General features: G+C 42.1%; 1 protein-coding gene across 5 annotated transcripts in view; it reads left to right on the forward strand.

The window, feature by feature from the left end:
- The first annotated feature begins 3,213 nt into the window (after positions 1 to 3,213).
- FHL1 (four and a half LIM domains 1) overlaps positions 3,214 to 24,723 on the forward strand; it is a 59,548-nt gene continuing 38,038 nt past the window's right edge. For 2 of the 5 annotated variants that reach the window (XM_019714673.2, XM_074324130.1), the window contains exons 1-2: positions 3,309 to 3,448; positions 23,685 to 23,754. The gene's annotated coding sequence lies outside the window, so the exon portion shown is untranslated. Of the gene's footprint in view, positions 3,673 to 23,684; positions 23,755 to 24,723 lie in introns of all 5 variants that reach the window. The other 3 variants (XM_019714676.2, XM_074324128.1, XM_074324125.1) reach the window with 3 other exon arrangements.

Consider the following 24,723-nt stretch of genomic DNA (forward strand, 5'->3'; position numbering starts at 1 on the left):
GAATCACTAGTCATAATGGTACTTTTTGAAGAGAAGGCAAAGGACTTCATTACTTTGTATATGCTGATAAATGCTTCATGTTTCCTTCCAAGAGTGCTTTAAATTCTTTTGAAATCTAAGACCCTTCTCCACATGCCTATTTCCTTACTCAAACAGAAATGGAAAAGATCAGATCTGAGATCATACCATCTGAATCTAGTCATCCTAAAAACAAAAATTTAAACAATTTATTTTTGCTTCTTGTTACTGGAAACATTACCTGACTGTAGCATACATGTTCACAATTTGGGCAGCCACTTTCCTTTTGTCCATTTTGCTTATTCTGCAACACCGTCCCCCACCTCTTTTAAGTGGAATAATGTGTTCCCATGACCCACAAAAGTTGAGTTCAAATCCAAGTTGATGAAGTGTTAAGAGGCAGGCAGTACTGACGTTGGGTGCAGACCAAACCGGGCAATGTGAGAGATCCGTTCCTTGCACCTAATAGGAGCACATCACGAATATCGGCAGAAGGGAGGAAGGAAGGAAAGAAGTGGGTGAGGTGGGCAAGAAAGTTGGGGGCAGAAAGGAGGGGAAGGTAAGATGGAGAAAGGAAGCGGGGAGGAAGAAAGGGGTCTTGTGAGGAATGAACCACAACTAACACTGATCGAGGGCCGAAGGATAGCCAGAAGCTTCCTTAGGAGAGGGCCTTCCATCCAGAGCTGTCCAGCTTGGGTGCCTCTTGGCTATTTGGGGGCTGGGTGCTGGGCTGATATTATATTTGAGGAGTTGCCTGCTCCGGAGCTGATTGTTCTTGGGATCAGGGTGGGGCAGACCAGCTCCTTCTTTTCCTAGCAAGTGTGAAGCTAGAGCCTTTCTGACTACCCAGAAAGACCAAACGTCAGTGCTTCTGAGGGCTTGGAATGGGAAAAGGGATAGCCGAAGCCCCTGGTGCCAGGAAGAGAGAAGGGAACTTTGCAAGGGTTTATGCTCTCTTCTAAGGGGGGCCGGCACCCAGTTTGTACACCTCGGTGGGGTGGGGGTGGGGAATAGGAGTCATCAGACTGGATTTGCTTGATCTCTACATATAGCTGGCTGTCCCCTAGCCCACCCCCGATCAGCATATACTTCCACGGTCTTTACAATGGGGAAGGCCTTTCAGCAGGTGGAGGGCCCATCCTCCATGTGGAATCCAGCTCTCTCTTCATCTTGCCTAGGCAAGGACTTGACTCCTTTAGTAAGCCCTTTTCTCTCATCAGCAATCCCTCCCTACTGATTATTGCTAAACACACTCTCATCTCTCAAATTAAAAAAGGGAGAAAGAAACCTTTTGTCCTTACTTGTCCCTCCTGTTTCACTCTACTTCTGTTCCCCCTAACAGTGAAAGGTCTCAAAACAATTGTCTACACTATGCGGTCTCTACTTCAATTCCAATTCCCTCTTCAAATCTGTTTCATCAAACCCTTCCACTTCCCTCCACAGCCACCATCTTCATCTAAACCACCATCAGTTTTGACAGGGACTATTGAGAAATCCTCCTAACCTGTCCTTGTGTTTCAATTCTCAGTCTCCTCTGAACGTTTCTCTACACTGCAGTCAAGGTGGTCTTTTAAAAATATGTCAGACCTAGAAGACTACTCAGTAATAAAAAAAGAAGCTGAGTGAAAATAGCCAATCCTCAAAGGTTACATACTGTATGATTCATTTACATAACATTCTTGAAATGACAAAATTGTAGAAATAGAGGACAATTTAATGGTCACCAATGGTGAGGGATTGGGGGACTCGGGAGATAGCTGTGGTTATAAAAGAGCAACAGGATGAATCCTTGTAATGATGGAATTATTTTATATCTTGACTGTGGTGGTGGATACACGAGTTTACACATGTGATAAAATTGTATGGAATGCAAATGAATCCAGGGAAATGTGAGTAAGATTGGTAGATTGTACTACTGTCAGTATTCTGGTGGTGATCTTCTATCATAGTTTGCATTGGAGACAAATGGATAAGGGGTACATAGGATCTCTGCTTTATTTCTTACAAATGCATGTGAATCTACAGTCACCCCAAAAGAAAAAAGAAATATAAATCAAATCATGTCGTGCCCCAGGGTAAAGCCATTCATTCAAAGGCCTCCCATTTATTTTGGAATAAAACGCTCTTTCCATTGACTAGGATGCAGCCCACCATCTGCTCCCCGTCAACATGTCCAGCCTTATACTCCTTTCCCCAGCTCTTTTGGTGCCCATCACTATCACCACCTTAGTTCTAAGACATCAAGATTCGCCCCCTCCTTCTGGCTTTCCTACATCGACTCCCTCTTTCTAGAAGGCTTTTCTCCGGCTCTTCTTATGGTTGATTCTTTCATAACTTTCAGGGCTCAGCTTAAATGCCACCTCCTACTTCCTAACCACACAATTTGCACCCTCTTCTTTTCCCAGCACAGGTCTTATCCCAGATTTGATTATTTTCTCACTTCTTTATCATCTGTCTCGCCGACTAGATTGCGAGCTCCCAGGGCAGGGTGGATAGTGTTCTGTATGACTGCGCTGTCTCCCCAGCGCCTGGCACAGTGCTTGGCACATGGTAAGTGTTCAGTAAACTGAATGTCGAGTGAATGAGTAGCCAGGTGCCGCTGCCATCAGTGCTTTTCTGAGTGATATAAAGCCCTATGGAGTGGCAGTGGGTTTATGGATGGGACTCCGTTCTCTCCTGCTTGTTACCAAGGGAAAGGTCGCCAGTGGGTCCTTTGGCGCCCTCCGAACCACGGGATTGCGCAGTCCAGGGCTAAAAGGGGTGCGTTTCGGTTCCGGGCCGCTTTGCATGCAGTACGCAGGTTAGTGGAGGCCCCTGGTGAGGCCACCTTCGCGCTACTCCTTTGTCACTCCCATTTCCCCTGCCCAGGGCGAGACCGCCTGCAGTGACTCGTGACTCCCCGCCGGGCTCGAAGGCTGCGGCGCGAGGGATGAGGGCCCCCGGCGCCCCCAGCCCGCCCACCTCTCCAGGCCCTCTGGAGAAGCGCTCGCCACCGCCTCCCCGCAGCCACCTTCACCGCGCGCCCGCGCCTTGCAGGCAGCGCCGCCGCTCCCGAGACGGGGGCACATGGGAGCGCAGGGTGCGTGGCGCTCCCTCCCCTAGCTCCCTGCCACACCGGCCCCCGTGCGCGCGCCCCACATCGCAGCCCCCGCGGGCAGAGCCCCGCCTGGCGCGCGCCCCGCCCCGCCCCGCCCCGCCCCGGGCCAGCCGCGCCCGCGCCCGCCCCCGCGCGCGCTCTCTCCCCTCCCCGCCCCCCGCGCGCGCCCCTCCTCTCACGCCCCTCCCGCGCCCTACATCTTGCGCCCGGCCGAGGGGGCTCAGTCCGCCACTGCCGCCGCCACCGCTGTCGCCACCGCCACCGCCGCGTCTCGGTGTCGGTGCAGGCAGCGGCCGCCGCCAGGACAGCTGCGCTGCCGAGCATCCCCAGGCAGTAAGCCCGCTTTCTCTCCGCGTGTGCGTCCGTGTATGCCTCCCGCCAGCGGGATCCCCCGGGATCCGCTGCCCTCCTGCCCTGCCGCCACCGCCGCCACCGCCAGTCGGGGCTATCTGGCCTTCTGCTGCCGGCTACCTGCGGCCTCGGGCCTCGGCCGCTGGCCAGGGGTGGGGACTGGGGCCGCACCGGGCTGCGGGACGCCGACTGGGGGGTCCCCTCTGGTGCGTGCCTCGGTCTCCCTGGGCTTTCGCTAAGGGGGTGGCGGGCATTGGGGATGGCGAGCTACTGGGGAGGGAGCGGGAGCGAAAGAGGGTCTCTCCATGTTTGCTTCAGCAGAATGGTGGGGAGGGAGGAGGGAGGGAAGGGGGGGTCCTTGGTTTTCTCACCCAGGATGGCGGGCAGTGGGGGTGGGGCGAGGTGGGGGCCCCTCTTGGTTTTCTCCACAAAGATAGCTAGCAGGGTTGTGGGGAGCGGGTGAAGATGAAGCGGGCGCCTCTCTTTGCTTTTCTCAAGGATGGAGGGGGTTGGGGAGGTAAAGAGGGGGGACCTGCCTTGGTTTGCCCAACGAGGGTGGCGGGGGTGGGGATGCGAGGGAGTGGAGGTGAGGGGCTCGCCTGGATTTTTTTCACGGGGGATGCTGGAGGAGTGGGGGGTGCAGAGGGAGAATGAAGAGGGTGAAGAGCCCAGTGTGCTGCTCCCTAATGGGATGGCGCGAGGGGGGGTATTGGCAAATGAGGGTGGGGGAGTGGGGGATTTCAGCTCCAGCGTGGAACCTTGAAAAGCAAGAGGAACGTTCTATCACACGGGTTGAGCCTTAGAAGGTGGATTTTCAAAACTGCAGGGTGTGACCTTCCGTCTCAAAAAGCGTGAAATCTCTACAAGGTGCCGTCTGTTCTAGGCTCTGGGAGAGCGCTTTCTGCTTTCGAAGTTTCTCTCCCATTCCTCGCGGCTTCCTGTCGTCCAGGACTAGTTAGACATTTGGAAATTAGCAAGGCAAGACTGTGTTTCGGGTTCAGTGCTATATTATTTTCTGCATTTGGGACTGTGCGAGTTTCTCGGGGTTGTTTTGATTGCCCTTTACAATGAAAACCCTGTACCAGGGAGACCCCTTGGGAACAGAAGAGAACAAGGTTTATTAAGGGGACTCCAGGTTTGGTTTTTCTTTTTTCTTTTTTTAATTAATTTTCTGGAGGGCAAGAGATCCGTCGTTGTAGCATTTTGCCTGCCTTTTAAAAGAGGTAGAAATAGAATAAACGTATGTCTTTGCTGGAAGTCCCCTATATTCATTTAAATTATTCTGTCGGGATTATCTGAGCCCCCTTTGATTTGAATTTGGAATAGATCCAGTTTTCCTAATTGGAGCCATCATTTTGTAATTGCCTGTAATTCTTCTCTGGGTTATCAAATCTATGGCAAGCTTATAGAGCAGCAGGAATAATTTTTTTCTGTTATCTTGATTAAGACAGTTTTAATGTAAGTTTTATGTTGTTCCTTGGAAATGTGAACATTTGTAGAATAGCATAAGTTTAAATTATGGGCCCCTTGGAATTTTGCAAAGCCTTTCCCACCCAGCTTCTGTTCTCCCGGAACAGAACCCTCCCCATTTTTTACACTGAAGAAGCAAGGGCTTCTGGGATGGTAGCTTTGCCTTTGGAAACTCATGCTCTTATTTGTTTAGGAAGAATACATATTAAAGAGCCAATAGGCCTTTAATGTGGTGAGGCACGGTACGTGCTTTCCCATTCTGGTTACATAAGGTTCCAATCTAGTCTTTACCTTCAGTCTTTAAAAATGTTTATTTAACATTTTTAAGAGCAAATAAAATCTTTATGCAACAGGAAATTGGTCAGATAGGCCATGATTTGTACAAACCACCTCCCAATAAGTATATAGTCTAATACTACCATATAGGTTCTGTAGCCATATCTGGTTTTTGAAATTCTAATTTACCATTCCCACATTGAATTTTTGGAGAAGGAAAGCGGGTTTTTTCCCAACCAAGTCTAGATTTTTGAGTGAAACATTAAAAAACACTGTATAAGATTTCAGTTGGTAAAATTCCTTTTGTATCATACCCAGTATATTGGAGCTAACTTAATAAGTATCAAACTAATGGACCACTTAACTAAGATAATTACTTTGTTTCCTGGAAATGCTACACTGGAAATGTTAAGTGGAAATAGAGGTTTTGGTCTCAAAGATTGATGAAAACACATTTAAATAAACACCATTATATGCACCATTTCTAATGTTAATGTGATATACGTTCTATGCATATGCAACAATCTAAAATTAGTGCAGTTGACCCTGGAACAACACAGGTTTGAACTGCAGGGGTTCTACTTAAATACGTGGATTGGTTTTTTCAATAAATACCTGCACTGTTTTCCATCTGCCCATCTGCCATTGGGAGTCTGCAGATGTGGAGGGCCGACTGTATGCATTGATCTATGTTATCTTATATAGGAGCCTTGAGCTTCTGCGGATTTGGGTATTTGTGGGGGTGCTGGAATCAATTCCCCCATACCCAGGAACAATTTAAGTCTTTAGGGAGTCAGAAGTTACATGTGGAGTTTCTGACTGCACAGAGCTCAGCACTCATGATCCGTGGGTTGTTCAAAGGTCAACTGTACATTTAAAAATATAATGTAAGTCTAATTTTTTTTTCTCTTATGAGTAGAACGCTGAGAGAAGTAAAATCTTTTGAGAAGAGAAGCATGTTGATAGGTGGTGGGCCTCAAGTTTCTGTAGACAAAAGAGTAAATGGAGTGTCTTTCACCCAGCTTTTTGAGAACCTTTTGTTTGCCCTTGCGGGACTGGAGGGGAAAAAAAGATGAAGACATTTCAGAAATTAATATATGATCAAATATCTTTCTAAGTACCCTTAAAGATTTTGCTAGCATCCATTTCTAAAGTAATTTGTAAATCAAGACTTTTGTGTAAGAAATTGACCCTCACCCTTAAAGTTTTGACATTAAAAAAATCAGTTTGGTGAAGGAATGGAAGTTAACCTTTTGAGACTGATCCCTGTTTTCCAGCCCTCCACTTCCCGGTTCCCTGCTTCCCCACACCCCTCCCTTTTTCCCCTCCGGTGCCAGCAACATTGGCTTTTATAACCTTGTGGGAGTTGAACAAATGTTGGCACTGGCTTGAACTTGAAGCCTTATCTATTTGGCTGCTTTCCCCAACTTGCCTACAAAATTGTTTTTGGTTAATTCAACTTCCCAGTTGTTTGGATTTGGGGTAAAAGGGAGTAGGCTGTAATTATTTTCTCTTAAAAGATCTTTTCTTTCAGCTACTGTTGGACCAGAGCAAAGAAAGTTTCTCTTTTCTTGTTTTGTCAATGGAGTACTTAATTAAGCACAATATACAACCATACATTTATTCAACAAACATTTTACTGAGTTACCGACCACCTCTGTCGGAGGCTCTGTGCTAGGTGCAGGGGTACACAGTGGATAAGAAATGACTCCTCTCTTGTGGTGCAATTATTAAATGAAAGATAGACAATGAATTTGCTGTGAATAATCAAGAGTTGTCTGGTCTCCTTTGGACAGTAACATAGCACTTTATATACATTAACCATGCTTCAGCCATGCAAACAGTGGAGTCATTGGTTTCCAGGGAGTTATTCACTGCATAAATTTTATCTCACCTCCCCAAGTAAGACATACTTTTCATTTGGAGTAAAAATGTGGTTCATCAGTCGTCTTAAGGTCCGTGGCCTTTTTTTAAAAAAAGATAAGCCTTATGGGGGTGGCCGGTTAGCTCAGTTGGTTAGAGCATGGTGCTGGTAGCGCCAAGGTTGCCTGTTCGATCCCCGCATGGGCCACTGTGAGCTACGCCCTCCTTCAAAAAAAAAAAAGAAAGAAAAAAAAAAGATAAGCTTTATATAAAATAAAGTGAACGTAGCAGATTTCTTGATATTTAAGTTCAGCGTTTTGTATCACTGTATAGTGAGAAGACAGCCAGACCAGCATTCCTTCCTGTGACTTAAAGAATCTTCTGACAGTTAATTGCCCCCCCCCCCGCCCCCGCAAAACAGTCTTTTTCTGTGGTAAGTTTTGAATTACGGATAATAAGGAATGGTGGAGGCCCGGAGGACGGATAATATTAAACAGTAGCTAGAGTAAACCTTCATCCTCCTGCAGGGCTACCTCCTGGGATCTTTGAGAATTCCCGTTTGTGGATGTTGCTAGACCAGTGGTTTTTAACTGGGGCAGTTTTGCCCCCAGGGGACATTGAACAGTGTCCAGAGACATTTTTGGCTGTCACACCTTGGGGCACCGGCATGCCACTGAGAGGCCAGGGATGCTGCTTTAACATTCAACAGCACATCGGGCAATCCCCACAACAAAGAATGACCTGACCTGAAAAGTTAATAGTTCTGAGGCTGATGTAATTTCCTCTACAAAATGCAATAAAACATAACTTCAGGAGAATAGAGAACAATGACAGTGTCTTGATGTGACTTGAGTAGTTGGCTGAGCTCACTTTACTAGTCTTAAAAGTGACTAGTTCCCATACATGGACCTGAATAATTAAAAGACCAATAACAGCTACCATTTATGGTAATTACTCTGTGCCAGGCACTTGTATGGGTGGTATATTTTCTTCATTTTATAAGTGAGGAGCTAAGCTCAGAAAGGTAAAGTAACTTGCCTTAGGTCTCACAGCTAGTCAAGGTTGGAAGTAGACATCAAAATTAAGATCGCCTTACTCTGCAGAAGTTCATGGTTTTAAACACAATGCCATACTGTCTCCCTTGTGGCATGCTCCATTCAAAATATTACTTAACAAAATTAAAATTACTACATGTCCTATATACCACTGAGCTTGCTTGAAAGTAATTAAAACCACAAATGTTAAGTGTGATCATGTTTGGAGTAAGTGACCCAGAAGTAGGGGGAGAAAGGGAACCAACATTATTTGAAGACCTATAATTCTAGACAATGCTCGAGTTGAATTTATACCCATATGTAATTTGATCCTCACAGCAACACTGAAAAGTAGTTATGGTGCACATCTCACCAAGGTTAGTTAAGTAACTTGTCTAAGATTGTACAACTAATAAGTGGCAGAGTTGGGATGTCAACTTAGTTCCCATGACTAAGCCATTGTCCCCTGCTCCTTGCTCTAAAGCTTGGGATTAATGAAGGGGATCAGTTGAGGGAGCCAGCTGCAGAGAGGTGAGTAAGTGGTCCTATATACAGTAATTTCACAGATAACGTGTTGTAGACAATGGATTATATTCAGGTAGAGAATGGAAAGGTGAATTACTGTACCTTCCTCAACTGATGAGAACGAAGTTCAACATGGACTTTGTTCTGGAGATCCACCCATACTGAGCCTGTCATTGTCATTTTGGAAAACTTCATTTTCTATCTTACTTGAATTTTTTAAAACACTTATTCAATAATCATTAAAGTGGAAGTTACCAAATTGTGTTTAGATCCTTTCTGCAGCTCACCTTCTACCTTCCCTAGGACTGTTGTATAGAACTTAGTAATGGCAGCATTTGGTTTTGTTGTCTTTTTATACAATTTAAACATTTGTTTTTGCTATGGAAGTTGTTTTATAAAAAAAGTCATCAAATTCATATGTGTTTTCCATATGGGGGGGTGTTTTGTTTTGACAGCTAAATATTTATTTTAACTTTCGATGTATTTTAGAGCATAAAAAGGAAAAATAAGAAACAGCCCATTAGCAATCATATTTTGTCTGGAAAACTTTTTTTGTGGGTAGAACAAGGACCTCATGTTTCATTTCACTTATTTTAAATTGGAACGGAATTTTAACCATGATTCTCAAGGGCCAGGATGCTGGGGGGGGGATAAATGTTATTTAGATAAAAATGCACATTTTGATTTCTACATAGGACGGTGAGGTGCAGATTCTGATTGTAATCATAATGTCATGATTCTGCCTACAGCAATCAGCCACTTGGGTAATTAGCCAGTGTATATGGGCACGGATTGTGATACTGCCTGATTTTGTACCCCCTCCCCACAATGATTTCAGAGTAGACTTCAGAGATCTGATCAAATTTGTAAAAATACACTAATCCTTTTGAAAATCTAATTTTTTAATGATAATAGTGGTACTTTTTCATTATAGAGAAATTCAGAAAATACAGAGATGCCTAAAGAAGAAATTAAAAATCAGTTATGATCCACCCAGAAATTGTGACATCTTATATTTCTTTTTAAAATACAGCAATTTTTTTAACTGGTGGACTCAAGTCCATTGCAGAATCTCCAATCTATAAATGTAGTCTAAGTTATTTTTTAAAAACTTTACCGGAAGATTTTCTGAATTATTGTTGCGTCTCTAGGTAGAAATCATGGTCATAAGGAGTGAAATGAGAACCTTGCCAGGGAGTTGGAAGACTATCCTGTGGCTTCCTCTTCATGGTCCCCTTAACATTTCTCCTCCTCAAGCTTCAGTGATAGAATCTTAGTGCTAGAAAAAGTTGTTGGTACCCACTCCCCTTCATTTTACAGATGAGGAAACGGAGGCTCAAAGAGGTCAAACACCTGACCCAAGGTCATATAATATGTTCATGTCGGAGGTCCAGTTTGACGTTTTAGGTCCTCCATAGTAGGTAAGTTTTTATTTCCTAAGTATGAACTTCTCACAGTCAAGAACTTTTTGTTGGCCTGTCCCTCAAAAGAACAAGCTTTTATGGTGGAAGTATATTAACTTCCCGCAAAGACCAAGTATTTCCTAACTTCAGAAAATGATGAAAATAGTTGTGAGCAGTACAGGAATTTTTCATATTATTTGCTTTATTGAAATTGAAGATTAGTGATGGGGAACCTCTTTTGTACATCTGGCACTCAGTTTATTTTCCCCTGGCCTATGGGGCAAGTACCAAGTACCAAGGCATATCAAACATGCCTGTAGTCACAGAAATGAAAAATAACTTTGTATGAGTCTTTATACCTAGTAGCCTGGAAGACCACAATTAGAGCTATTGCTGCACAAAATTATTTTTTTCCTTTATAAAATGAGATACCAGTTAAAATTGTGGGAAAGAAATTTTAAAGATTGCATCTGCTTCCAAACTTAGGTAGGAAGTTAACAAATTGTAACAAATGCTGGCAGTATGGTGTTACACACACACACACACACACACACACACACACACACACGTTTTAATCTGGCACTTTTAAAAAATGAGTTCTTCAGCTTTCCTCCCTCTCTTTCCCTGCCCTCTTCATTTCTATTTGTAGCTGTGTGGTTCACTCTCTCTTTGTGTCTCCTTTGCCTGTGTGTGTATTTTCATTCTTAGGGTGACTCTTTTTTCAGTTCAGCAGACTCTGCTCACTTTCCTTTTTCAGGACTTTCAGTGTATCCACATCCTCAAGTTCACCTGCCGCTGTGTCTCCCCCTCACCCCATTTGCCAGTAGTTACCCCATCCTGGACTGGTTGAGGTCCATTTTTCAGCCTAGGATGGGCAGGGAAGCTGCTCTTTGGTGCAGGTGTGGGCTGAGAAGAGCTGGAGTCACTAGATACAGAAATGTCATTGATAGAATAGAATTAAAACTCTACCAGAGTTTAATAGGCTGCATATACACGTAAACCTGTGAACACGAAATCATTCCTTCTCTGCAGCTAGGGCCCCAGCAAAGGCTAACGCTACATGAAATAATGAATATGGATATTCATTGCCAAGGACCTACTATTTGAACAAATGAGCAAATTGTACCCTTGCCTAGGGGTGTGTTCTTAAGTAGTTTTTGAGCCTATTCCTTATTATTGCCTGCTAATGAGTGTGTGCATTGTCATTGAGCAACTAGCTCTTCCAGCTTCCTGTAGCACACTGTATGCCTCTTAGAAAATGGATTTTCCCCTGTATTTAATTAAACCAATGAGATTTGCTCATACTTCATTTTTGAACTACTGTAGGTATAAAATGCACAGATAGAAGATATGTGTGTACTTTTTTTTTTTTAATGCAGTGAAACGTTAAAAAAAATTCAAAATAAGTCTTTTTGGTCAGGACTTTACTGCTTATAAAATTTATATTTGATTTACCCACATAAAAACTCTCTGGATTTTATATATATTCTAAGACATAAAATGGTCCATCGCTACTCTAATTACAAAAATTTGTAATATCCACAAGGCTTTACGTTTACTTTTCAATAATAAGAAAATGATAGCTGAGGGTACAGAGGTTTTATCATCAAGGTTGTTTTGACAAGGATGGTACAAAACTAAATTTCTATGCTCCATTAACTAATAACTTTTGTCATTTACTTCAAGTTTTAGAGTGTGGATAAGGCTGCTTGACTCCTGTCAAACTTAAAATGTGTGATTTATGCGGAAGACATTAAGGATTGTTTTTTTCAGTGATTCTCTCAAGGTCTAGCTGTATACATCATTCTTGCCTGTGAAACTGATTACTTGTGTCTTGTCTGCCTATAAACATAATTATCTGGACTCTCAGGTGGCCAGGTGAACTGAAGTGACAGGTGTTCATTTCATATCACCAAGCCGTAGTAGTGGATTTAGACATTTGAATTAACAAAAATTTTTCAGCAGTTTCTAAGAAATACCCTGTAAATAATTGTAGTTTCAAGGACTTGAAATGATGAAGTCCTCAGCCAGGTAGCTTCTGGAAGCTAAGGAGACCACTGTTAAGTCCTTTGGCAAAGATTCTACCATCTCCAGATGCCAGGGTCAATTCAGGTTTTCAGATCCTAGGACTGTTCCCTTCTAGTCCACAAGAAGCTCTGCCTCTTTAAGGAAGGAACTGGGAAGGAATTTTCCAATGTAGTTAAGCACATCTAACCACACTAAGAAACCAAGTGGCCAAACCAATCAGAGGCGAAAGTTTGCGTCTATAGATGAAGCAGTCATCCTTTGTTAGAGCCACTTTTTTAACATCAACTTTTTTTCTCCACTTTATTAAAGAATAATTAACAAATATAACTATATATTTAAAGGGTACAATATGATTTGATATACATATACATTGTGGAATGATTATCAAGATAATTTAATATCAAGGTTATTGAATATTGTTTACATACAGTAAACTGTATCCCCTTAAGGCATATAATTTGATGAGTTTGGGCAGATGTATGAAACCATGAAACCACTGCCAAAATCAGGATGTAGAATATTTTTATCACTCCCGCAAAAGTTTCTTTAGGCCCCTTTTACAGTACGTTCTTCTCTGTGTCCATGTCCCCAGGCAACCACTGAGGTGCTTTTGTGTGAGGGCCACTTTCTAAACTTAGGTTTGAAAATTTGTGGACCCTTCTCTAGCCAGACCAGATTTATATCCAAAACACAATTTTCTTCTTCGTGTTTAAGATAATACTATCCAGATTGCCTAAAGATGAGTACTTAAGAATTTTGCATGCAAGTAAACTATAGCATCCTTATTAAATAGTCTCATTACATACTTGGATTGAAGGGAAATTACAGCCAAGACAGAAACAGTTCTGATAAAACAGAAAAGCAGTATTTGTTCTTCTGAAGTAGTTATAGTGAGATGTGAAATTCCTCAAGAACAGGACAGATAAAAAATTTGAATTTTACTTCATGTTTATTTGTAAAGTAAAAATAAAAAATGAGAATAAATATTACACACACACACACCTCCAGCTAATGTACTCGTATGTATATACTTATGCAGGAATTACCCTATCCCTTGAGCTTTCCAAAAATTTTGAAACAGATTTCAGAGAGAATTTTCTGTGCATAGGTGTATCATCTTTACGTACTTAAATGCGAAGCGAACTTTTAATATGCTAAATGTTACTTTCCCATTGGCATATTCAATTGAACAGTTATTAGGCAGTTTAAGGGCCACAGTATTGAGATGCAGTTTGCCCCTTCCTCACTCATCCCCTCAAAAAACTTCATGTCACTGTGCTTTATGTCTAGCTGGCTCTCTGTTCCATTGCTTTCGCTCTGTCTTGCATCCAGTCTGTATCTGCACTTCTGATTTCTACTGTCTTCCTTCCCCGATTTTCTTCCTCCTCTTTTCTGTCTTCTGATGCTACCCCTTACACTGCTCTGCTTTCTCGTGATACAGCTGTTTTTGTATAAACATCTCCAGACCGAGTCATCAATAGACTGACTAATTCCCCCATGTCAGATATCATCTTGCAGGCTGTTGTCTTACTCTTTGTTTTGTGATCCAATAATTTCTTCAGACTCCTTTCAAGTTTGGAGCCATGCTGGAGGTTTGAGAGTTGTGAACATTCGGTTTTCAGATAATCAGAGTCAAATATGTTTGCAGGGTTATGTTATAGACAGTTTTTGAAACTATGAATCATTAAAAAGAAATGAGTGATTTACATTATAACCCTGTGAAACTTCCTTTTCCAAAGCAAAAGCAATTAAAATTGTCTTGAGGTAAGGTGATTTATTGCTCCTCAGAATACACTGTAAGGATTTAATAAAAAAATCTTCAACATTTGTCAAAATCTATAGAATGCACAACACAAAGAGTGAACCCTAATGTAAACTATGGACTTTAGTTAATAATAATGTATCAGTATTGGCTCATCAGTTGTGACAAATATGCCACAGTAATACAAGATATTAATAATAGAGGAAACTGGGAGGGGTCTTTGAGGTATATGGAATCTGTACTTTCCTCTCAATTTTTCTGTAATCTAAAACTCCTAAAAATAAACAACTATAAATTTAAAAAAAAAAAAGAAAACTTTGTACATTTGGGGTTCAGAAATACAAAGAATACATCAGGTACTTTTTATTATTAACTTGTAGATGAAAGTGCTTTGTTTGTTTTTAAGTATTAGTAGTATAAAAGAAGTGCTTCTCCATGAGTGACATAACTTGTGTCTTGGGTCCCCTGAAAAGTGAAAGCATGAGCTTCCCAAAGAGCTCCCCAGAACTGCTAACCACCATCTGGTTGCACAGTAGTTACTGGACTGGTTAGTGTTTAGTATTGGGTTGGGGCTTTGCCACCACTGGGGCATTGTGCCATCTTTGAGATGTAGTGGAGCCCCAGACTTGTCAAGTTCCCTGCCCTATAACCCACTGAGTCCTTTTTTGACCTTTGTGGTGTCACTAGCAACAGTGACATTTGGTAAACTCATGCCAACTCTGAGCCAATATCCAGGTCAGAGTTTGATTGCTTTGGGCCAAAGGCTGTTGCATGGCTTGTCGAAGCATTGACCTAACACTCAGTGTGTCGCCAGTAAAACTGTGTGAAAAGATTCGATTTTTAGGTCTTATTGTAAATGGTTTCTATAAATTGGAACTGGGTAATTATTATGAGCAACAACAAGTTATGTGTTGCTTTCTTGAGTTGGCTGTGAAACCGAACATTTTATGGTAGGCAGCAGTCAGTGCAGGGTCGGGGAGATTGGGTCTGAGAGGGACATTGAGATGTGAGGGAGACAAGCAAACGTGCTGACGTTAAAGTCACTGGAAGAGAAAAAACTGACAAAATATCAAGGATTAGAACATAGGTGAGAGTGATCACTCAAGGAATACGAGATGTCTTGGTTCACTGAATGTGTCTATCAATTCTGGGATTAGACCCAGGATGGAAAACTTCTACAGTTACCTGAAAAACATACTAATAAAAGGGGCAGTTGGTTATAGAGTTCACTTATTTAACCTATTAAAATTTATTTTGTATATCAGAAGTAATTTTTACATATGACTTATGTATACTCATTGTTACACCTGTTATTGCACAAATGTTTACGTATTTTTATTGGCTTCATTGCTTGCCTGATTGACTATCCTGTGCATGTGGTCCTACCTCTGTTGGAAGCAGCAGATTTTATCAGGGGGAAGGGGGAAGAGCGGGGACAGGAGTAACTCTTCCTCGAGTCACAATCTATGACGGAAGCTGGGGATTCCAGTTCTGTTGCCAAGATCCCAGGTTACTCTGTGCCAGTGGTGAACCAAATGGTGGCACAGCCAATACATTCCTGTGGTCACCTTCACAATTAATAACAAGTGCTGCAGCTGGCTTGATTGTACAGCAATTCTTGTCCATTGTAGAGATGGCAAAAGCATCAGTGATCAAATTGTACGGTATAGACAGTCTTAGTCAGTCATGAGGCCTAGCATGGTCATGCTCCTCCCAGTGAAGCTGCTGGAAGGTCTGGGGAGGTGTAGTAGCAATGGCATGCAAGGCAGGATGTGTGACAACATCGTCTTACCCCTTGCTGCTCACCCAGCTTCCTCTCACAGCCCTCTGGCTCCTCTTGGTCTCCCTCCCTCTCTAGCTCCTCTTTACCTGTAATTCAGTTACTTGTGGATTTTCTGTTAAGGAACAGGGAGGGCCTCACCACAAAGAAGCTGGGGACTGTTGGCCTAAGAGCAGTGTACTTTAGACTTCCCTGTCATATTTTCACTGCTGCACTGCTTTGTTAGGTGTAACACGGAACTTAGAGTACTTTGTAAGTGTCTTCTGACCCATAACTTGAAAGTTGAATTGTGTCACCTTATAAACTTATCATTCCTTCCACTTTTAAAACCCCTATAATTTGTCTTTATGTGTTTATTACTGACCCTATAGCAGATACGGGCAATGTGTGTGATGATGTGAAGGATTTACTCTGTGGCTAATTGATTGGAGCAGAGCTGCCCAATTGCCAGCACTGTGCTAAACCCAGCTTATAAAGTATGAGGCTGAGTACTTCATAAAATGAAATCTGCAAATGTTTATTGAGTGCTGACTCTATGTGCAAGGCACTTTGCTAGGCTTGCTAGCTGCTGTGGGGAATATTAAAATCAAAAGTGATCTCTTCAAGCAACGAATGTCCATTCTAATTGGAGAAGCTGTTAGAGATACATTAAAGATGTGGTGGAAAGAATATTGAACTGAGAGGGAGGTGGAGAGAGTTGGGAGTTTTGAATCCTAGCCCAAGTTCTGCCAATAAGCATCTGATCCCTTGGGAAAATCACTTCTCTCTGGGGTCTCGGTTTATAAAAAGGGAATTGGACTACATAATCTCTAAAACATTCTGAGGATTGGTTCATAAACAAATGTGTTAAAAAGCTAAAGTAACAGTACAAGGCAATAATAGAAGAGATTCCAGAAGATCGTACATTCCCTCTTGCCAAATGGTGCAGTAAGTCCTCAATTAATGTTGTCAATAGGTTCTGTGACTTTAAGAGAAATAACATAATAGCGAAACCAATTTTGCCATAGGCTAATTGATAGAAACAAGAGTTAGGTTCCTACAGCATCTCATCAATGTTATAAGGAAACAACGCTGAAAGAATGACATTATTCGAGAACCTGCTGTATGTGGTACATATGTTTATACTATATAGTTATACTAATTACGACTATAGACCACCAGTTCTCAAAGTAGGGTCCTTGGGCACCACCTGGGAGCTGTTAGAAATGCCAATTCATGGGCCCACCTCAGACCTACTGAATCAGAAACCCTAGGGGTACTGCCCAGCAATCTGTTTTAACAACCTCCTTGCTCGCAGGAGATTCTGATGCCCACTAGACTTTGACAACTACAGGCTATAGGAATTTGGGGCAGTGATTCTCAAACTTGGCTGCACATTAGATTCATCTGGGAGAACTTGGGGGGCACCCAGACATCACTAGTTGTTCTGGCTCCCCAGGTACAGCCAATTTGGGAATCACTGGTTTAGGGAAGGGTGGCATCAGCCACAGCACCTGTTATTCTCCAGTGGTGACAAACCTCAGAGGCATGGAGTCAACCAAAGCCAGAGTTGAGTATGGGGAAAGTGAAAAGTGGATTCGGATCTGATTGGAAGGCCATGAATTTCATGCTAGAAATTTGGCCTATCTAAGGGAAAGGGAATGATAACGTTTGAAAGGTTATTCTGACAGCTACGTGAAGAAGGGAGGGTGCATGTCCATAGTTGAGTCTGATGAAGTAGTCTAGGTGTGAAGTGGTAATGGGCCAAATTACAATTGTAGAAATGAGATTATATGGAAGAAAAAGTATGAAAGCTCTTTTGCAGGATACATGGAAAGGTTTGTGGTGGTTGTGGGACTGAGGGACAGTGTTAGAATGTCTTTGGCTCAGGAGTTCCTCTCAGACTTCTGAGACAGCATGTACACTCTCGATGCATCTGTCAGAATTCTCACATTTTATGGATCTGTACTCATTTTTAGTCCCCCCTTGCTTTGATTTAGGAGTTCTAATTGGGGGAACAGGTATTCCCCGGTGAGTGTATAAAAATGCAGAATTGTAGTCACCCAGAAAGCTACTCATGGTCATCATGGCAGGGGAAAAACCCTGTTTCTCTTAATGAAAGAATGCTTGGAGTTGTGGGAAAGTTGTAAACTTGGCAATGACTAATTCAAGCCTATCCGTCAATTAAGTGAATTTTTATTTTATCATTTGTTTTATTTGGGAGCTGTTGTAAACTGTCATTGAAAGGACATCAATCTCTGTGTTTTTAAAACAAAACAAAAATACCATTGAACATTAGGGCAAAGGACAAGAATTTCAAGGTTTTACCTTTTGACTTTAGCAAATATTTGCTGCTGCATTTTTCTTGCTGGAGTTTGCCATTCGATTTTTTTTTTTTTTGCATTTTTCCCATTTGTTCCTAATGCCTGATAATTTTAGCTTCCTCTGTTCTGTTGTTGATGGCTTTTTTTATTAAGTATTCTTAACATTTTATTAGTTTTTACTTTCTTTTCTTTGTTCTCATAAAGCTCATTAGCCAACAATTATGCAACAATATACACAGAAAATAGCTATAGTCTTTTTTATAAACCATTCACCCCCTCCACCCATTTCTCCTATCCCCTGCCTCTGGCAAGTACAAATCTGTTCTCTGTATCTATGAGCTTGGATTTTTTTTTTCCGTTGGGGAATATTGGGGAACAGTGTGCTTTTCCAGGACTCATCAGCTCCATGTCAAGTCATTGTTTTCAACCTAGTTGTGGGGGGCGCAGCTCAGCTGCAAGTCATGTTGTTTTCAATCTAGTTGTGGAGGGTGCAGCTCACTGGCCCATGTGGGAATCCTACCAGCAACTTTAGTGTTATGAGCACTGCGCTCTAACCACGGAGCAACTGGCTGCCCACTGGCGGCTCAGCTGAGTTTGGATTTTGTTGTTGTTTTGTTTTAGATTCCACATATAAGAAAGATCATATGGTATTTGTCTTTATGATGAATTTCACTTAGCATAATGCCCTCATAGTCCATCTATGATGTCGAAAATGGCAAGATTTCATCCATTTTTGTGGCTGAATAACATTGTGTGTGTGTGTGTGTGTGTGTGTGTGTGTGTGTGTGTGTGTGTACCACCTCTTCTTTATCCATTTATCCCTTGATGGATACTTAGGTTATTTCTGTATCTTGGCTATTGTAAATAATGCTTCAGTGAACATAGAGGTACATGTATCTTTTCAAGTTAGCATTTTCATTTTCTTTTGATAAATAAGTGCAATAGCTAGGTCATATGGTAGTTCTATTTTTAATTTTTTGAGCAACCTCTGTACCATTTTCCATAGCGGCTGCACCAGTCTGCATTCCCACCAACAGTGTATGAGGGTTCCTTTTTCTCCACAGCCTCTCCAACACTTGTTATTATTTGTCTTGTTGATGATAGCCATTCTAACTGGGGTGAGGTGATGTCATTGTGGTTTTCATTTGCATTTCATTGATGATGAGTGATGTTGAGCATCTTTTGATGTACCTGTTGGCCATTTGTATGTCTTTTTGAAAAAATGTCTGTTTAGACCTTTAACCCATTGTTTAAAATCAGATTAGTCCCCCCCTCCTTTTTTTGCCACTGAGTCATATGAGTTCTTCATATATTTTGGATATTAGCACTTTATCAGATACATGATTTGCAAATATTTTCTCCCATCCAGTAGGTTGCTTTTTCATTTTGTTGATGGTTTCCTTTGCTGTACAGAAGCCACTTATTTATTTTTGCTTTTGTTGCAAAAGTATTCTCAATGTTTTCATACTCCAGTCAAAAATAAGTATATTTTTATTTCTTATCCCCCCCTTATGACAAAAATTCTTTAAATTCGCATCCAGAAATGGCCCATAAAAAGTGCTCCATAGTGTTTAGTTGAGGCATGGTAGGGGCACTGCTCATCTTTCCACCTACCTTTAATGAGTTTATAGGTTGTGCCATATTCAGGAGGAAAGACATTTTATTTACTAATTTGGGAACCCATAAAAGCAAATTCAATATTTTAAAGAGTTACCTATATTCAGGTGCAAGGTTTTAGAATGGCTTACCATTCTCTAACTTTGGTAAAGCTGTGCACTTTTTAGTTTCTGAAGGAACTGTAAAAATCTAGGGGGAAATCTAGACTGATCACAACTTTTTCTTTTCTTTTTAAGGAGGGCACAGCTCACAGTGGCCCATGCGGGGATGGGTGGCTACCAGCACCACACTAACTAACTGAGCTACCTGGCCACCCCTGATCACAACTTTTTAAACATGTAGTATATCTAGTAGATACCTTTAAAATATATAACCTATCTTTCCCAAATCAAATAAGGGTAAACCTTTCTCTTCCAAATTGTGAAGAATATTATGATTATATCATATAAAATAAATGTAGAAACTTGTGCAGAGTAAATGATCTTCTAGACATAGTATAGAGTATATCACCAGATACACATCACCAGATAGAATGACACAGAATTATATTTTAGTTTATTTCTATAATGTAATATCCTGTTGGTTTTTGTTTATTAATTTAAGATATTGTTAAAGATTTGATTATTTTCCAGACCTTGATTATGTTGAAATTATTTTAAATGAGGCATCTTTCATCTAACCCATTTATTTATACCAATAAATTATTTTGCTGAATGAGAGCCAGTTTATCAGTTCTTCTGCTAAAAGAAATGAGCCAGTGGCATCTCATTTGTATTTATTACTGCATTTTATGGTAACATTTAAAATGTGTTTTGAATGGTGTCTATGCCAACGTTTCTGGCTACCATAGCAGTGTAAGCATTTGAATAAAAGAGGATAAATGAGAAGTCTATGCTGCAGCTGCCTGTTACCATTACAAGGGTACCTAATTAAGAAGATATTTGGGGTTCACCGCTCGTTGGTTTCTTAGGTAGGAGAGAATATTCTGAACAACATGATTAAGGAATGGTTACCATGACAATCACATTCAAAGAATTTAAAGGAGACAATGAATCTGTGGGGCTCATCCATTTTGATTGATTCAACCGTTCTTTTAGGCTCATTCAGATGGCTGCTGTCTCTGGATTTTAGTTTTCCACACAATTCACCCAATTGATTGGTGATTTGGGGATCATTTAAGCTTGGCTGACAGTAGTGATGGGGTCGCCAGTGTCTGTGACCACAATACTATTGTTAAATCTGAAGGAGAATGATTGTGTATGTTAAATGTCACAAGAACATAGCTACTGGCTTCTTCTGGAATCACACAAATGGTTTGTCTAATTTTTACTTAGTAATTCTGTCAGGGTGGGATGAGATTAACATGATTTATTTTAAAGCATGACTGACCCTACAGTGTTTGGGTTTTATTTTGGATTACTTCACTGTCATCACATTGCACCCAGTGTGTTTGGCTGCTGTTCTGTTTTTTTTTTTTTTCCTTTTCTTTGACTTGTGCAATATCATCAACACACTTTGTATTATGTCTGGTCAGAGGCACAGTTATACACTGCAGATTCAAAAGTATATACAACCCTACCTGCCATGAGTGACTTCCTCCTCCTCACTCCAACTAAATGTTAAGTGAGACACACTAGCACAGACAATAAAGTGGAACAGAGCTACAGAAGCTGTTAAAATCTCACTATGCATTGTTATCGTTCTTTGTGGTCTAGTTCTTGATGGTGAAATCACGAACTATGGAACCAAAGACTCCCCTGGCAGGAGCCCAAGTTGGACCCCAATGTGAGAGCTCTGCTTGCTCAGCCTTTGGGCCTTTCCCTCTTCTGCCCTCTGGAGGGTGTCACGGAGCATGACATGCAAGGACTTCCTCTGAAAGGGAGAGTCAGTCTTGGAAGACAAGTTCTCTGCCACCCCGCCTGGGCCGGGCAGGGTGGGGTAGGGGTGCTCAAAGCCTGAACTTGCAGAAGTGGGAAGCAGACAGTGATAAGGCAGGGAAGGTACTGGCAGGGTTGGGGTCTTAGGGAGGAAGGTATTCTGGTTCTTTAAGCAGAAAACCAGATTTCCTTCAAGTAGAGCCCAAGATGTATCAAATCCATCTCCAGGAAAAATCGATTCCAGAAGGGTGAGTAAAGTGAAATAGTATATTAAGGCTACAGTGTGATGGATTCACGTTTGAAGTTTAAGTTGGGTTGAATCTAAAGAGGGGTATATTTAGGCGAAGCATTTGTGGCAGCATAGGAAATAGTTATCCAAATTTGATAACATTTTTACTCTGCACCTGTTATAATTACAGTGCTAATTATATATCTGATATTCAGTAAGTACCTTTTATGTGTGAGTACTGTTAAGTGCTGTTACACGCACTGCCCTCTTGCCACCTTACAGCCTTACAGCCTCTTTGTGAGATAGGTGACCAGTATGAGGCAAAGAGAGGCTATACAGCTCATATGAGGTGGGACCACTATTTGAACCCAGGCAGTGTGGAGCCTTTTCTGTGAACAGCTGTACCATGCTGCATTCTCACCGCACCTGCAGGAAAGGGTGTGGTACCACCTTCAGGAAACAGTGAGTTCCATATGAGTGGGGTGTGGGTGATGAGCGATGAGACTGAGCAAAGACTTTTGTGTATAACTACCATGTTAAGTACTTGAAGATAGAAGAGAAATAGGGGATTTCTGTCCCTGCCACCAAGAAACATGAAGTCCTGTAGGACAAATGAAACATAACAGAAAACAAGTCATACATATTCATATGATAGGAAATGAAAATATTATCTCTCTTTAAGTATCAGTGGGAAGAGGACTAGAAGAGGTTCCTTTGAAGTCCGTCACTTTTCAAACATTCACTTTTGAAAGTTAGCTCTTCACCACTGGCACAAATTCACTTGCCTCTGGGCTTTTGACTTGACAGACAAAAACCCCATCTATGTAGACTTGTCCATTTTGAGTCCGGAAGAGTTATCTTCAATTATGGTAGCTGTCATTAAACTCTCTAAGCAGATGATCCCATTAACCTATTGAGCTAACTGGACCGGCTATTTATTTTCCAGTAGGTTAACATTTCTTAAATCTCTAACCACTGCTTGTTTGATGGTCAGCCTGGAAACGGTTGGTGGTGGGCAGGGGGGCAATTAAGAGCCTGGTTATAATCCTTGGTTTATGTTTCCCCTGTTTCATTTGGTAGATACTTGAGGAGAGCCTCCTGTGTGCCAGGTGCTGTTTTGGGCATGGGGCTAGAGCAGTGAACAGAACAGACGGGGCCTCCTCTCAGGGAGCTGTCTTTCTCTCAGGTTTTATTTGCTCGTGTACATTTCACAGTTGATATAAAAGTGCTTTCTGGTATGAGTTTCAGGATTTCACACATTGGGGATAATACAGTGATCACACTTCCTTTCTCCTTAGCCCCAGCCAGTCCTTTCTGAATAACGGGGGTTGGGGGAGGAGGGGTGCGGGTAATAATGGGTGTGAGCTATGCCTGTGGGGAGGACAGCGGGTCAGGGTGTACTGTCCCCGTGGTGATGAGAAAAGCACAGGGCACACCTGTTTCCTAGCGATGTGGAACCATCCTCACCTGGATGAGCCAGCCCACCAGCCTACATCCTAATCCTGCTGTTGATTGGAGATAACTTCAGTGGTCACAGGCACCTCATCTCCATGGCAACACCTCTAAATATTCCTCTGGTGACTTGTGCTCCACATTTTGTCTGGATCTCAGAGCCTCCTGTGGCAAAATATTCTAAAGATGTTAGAACGGGGGGGTGGGGCGAGAAGTCTCGACTAATAAATCTATTCTAAACGACTGAGTCATTTGTTTTGATTACCCGGGTGATTGCCAAATGTTAATTTAAAACCGAAATAGGCCATGAGCTCACTCTACTAACAATGCTGAGTGTTTGAGCTAATACAGCTTGATAATGAGGCGGCCAGATCCACTGCCGGTGAGAATGTTATATGATAAACAGACATTTGGGGAAATATGCAGAACATTTTGGCAGTTTTCCTTTAACTTTAAAGGGTTGTAAATACAAAGTAGAATGGGTTATCAGGAGCCATTTCAAAGGAAGTTGCCTTTTTTTTTTTTTTTTTTTAAGATTTTCCAACTTTTCTTCTGAAAGGGTAACTTTGCCTCTTGATTCTCATTTTTTCCTAACTTAGGCACATTGGAAGTTGACAACCATATCCAGCCCTTGCTGAACACATCCGTTCTCCACACATCCAGTGTGAGGTAAGTTTTACTAATTGCCACAAATTAATACACTGATCTCCAGCCTTCCAATTTGTGGTGTTAGGGTCGACATTGTACAAAGAGCTTTATTTGTACAGTAGATTTCAGAGGGTTCATTTTAATTGACTCAACCATTATGACTGCTTACCCTAAATATTAGCTTTGTGGGGAATGCCTTTTTGAGGGGAAAAAAGTATCATTTGCTTTTAATTTGGGGGCATGAAAAGTGAATGTGCCAAGCACAACAGAACTGCTAGAAGGTCTGCTTGCAAATAAAGATCTGTTCATGTCACAGCATGAACAGTAGGGAGCAGGAAAGCTGCATGGAGCAAATCCTGGGGTCGAGGGCGGAGACGCTTGCTGACAACTCGGAGGAGGTAGGACTGAACCAGTCAACTGTGAGCCAAGGAGCCGAGGTACAGGGTGCCGCTGTTAATCTGGTGATAGGAACGCCAAAAGACGCTTCCACTGGGTTGCACTGACGTGGGCCAGCCGATTTTTGTCTGTTTAGTGCTAAAGTTCAGAGCACTGCTGCACTGCTGTGAGAGCTTGATTGCCCAGCCCTGTCGTTTAACACACATTGGCTAGGCATCCTCTGTCCTGTTCCTTTAGCCACAGTGGCTTATGTCTACTCCAGGGTTACCCATTTATCTCTTTGAGAGATTGGGTGGGCATTCACCTTTGAAAATAATGAAAGGAGGGATCTCAAAGATGATTCATCAAGGCACAACGGAAGGGGCCCCAGTCTTTCTGTTTTCTGTGCCCCAGTCTCCATGCATTTACAAGAGGGCATGTAACATTTGCCTTCATGGGACCAGCCAGGATTTCCAGTTTCCTCCATCAACAGGTTTTTGTCTTCCCCTGCCGCCCTGCCCCGCCTCCATGCACAAGTCCCACATTCAGTGGAGGTCCTTTCATTTCAGTTAGGGTAGACGCTCGCTAGGTGGCGATAGTTGCCTTTGTTACACC

The sequence above is a fragment of the Rhinolophus sinicus genome, chromosome 18 (genome assembly GCF_057876585.1).
Source record: "Rhinolophus sinicus isolate RSI-liver-muscle chromosome 18, RSI-T2T, whole genome shotgun sequence".
Taxonomy (NCBI): Eukaryota; Metazoa; Chordata; class Mammalia; order Chiroptera; family Rhinolophidae; genus Rhinolophus; species Rhinolophus sinicus.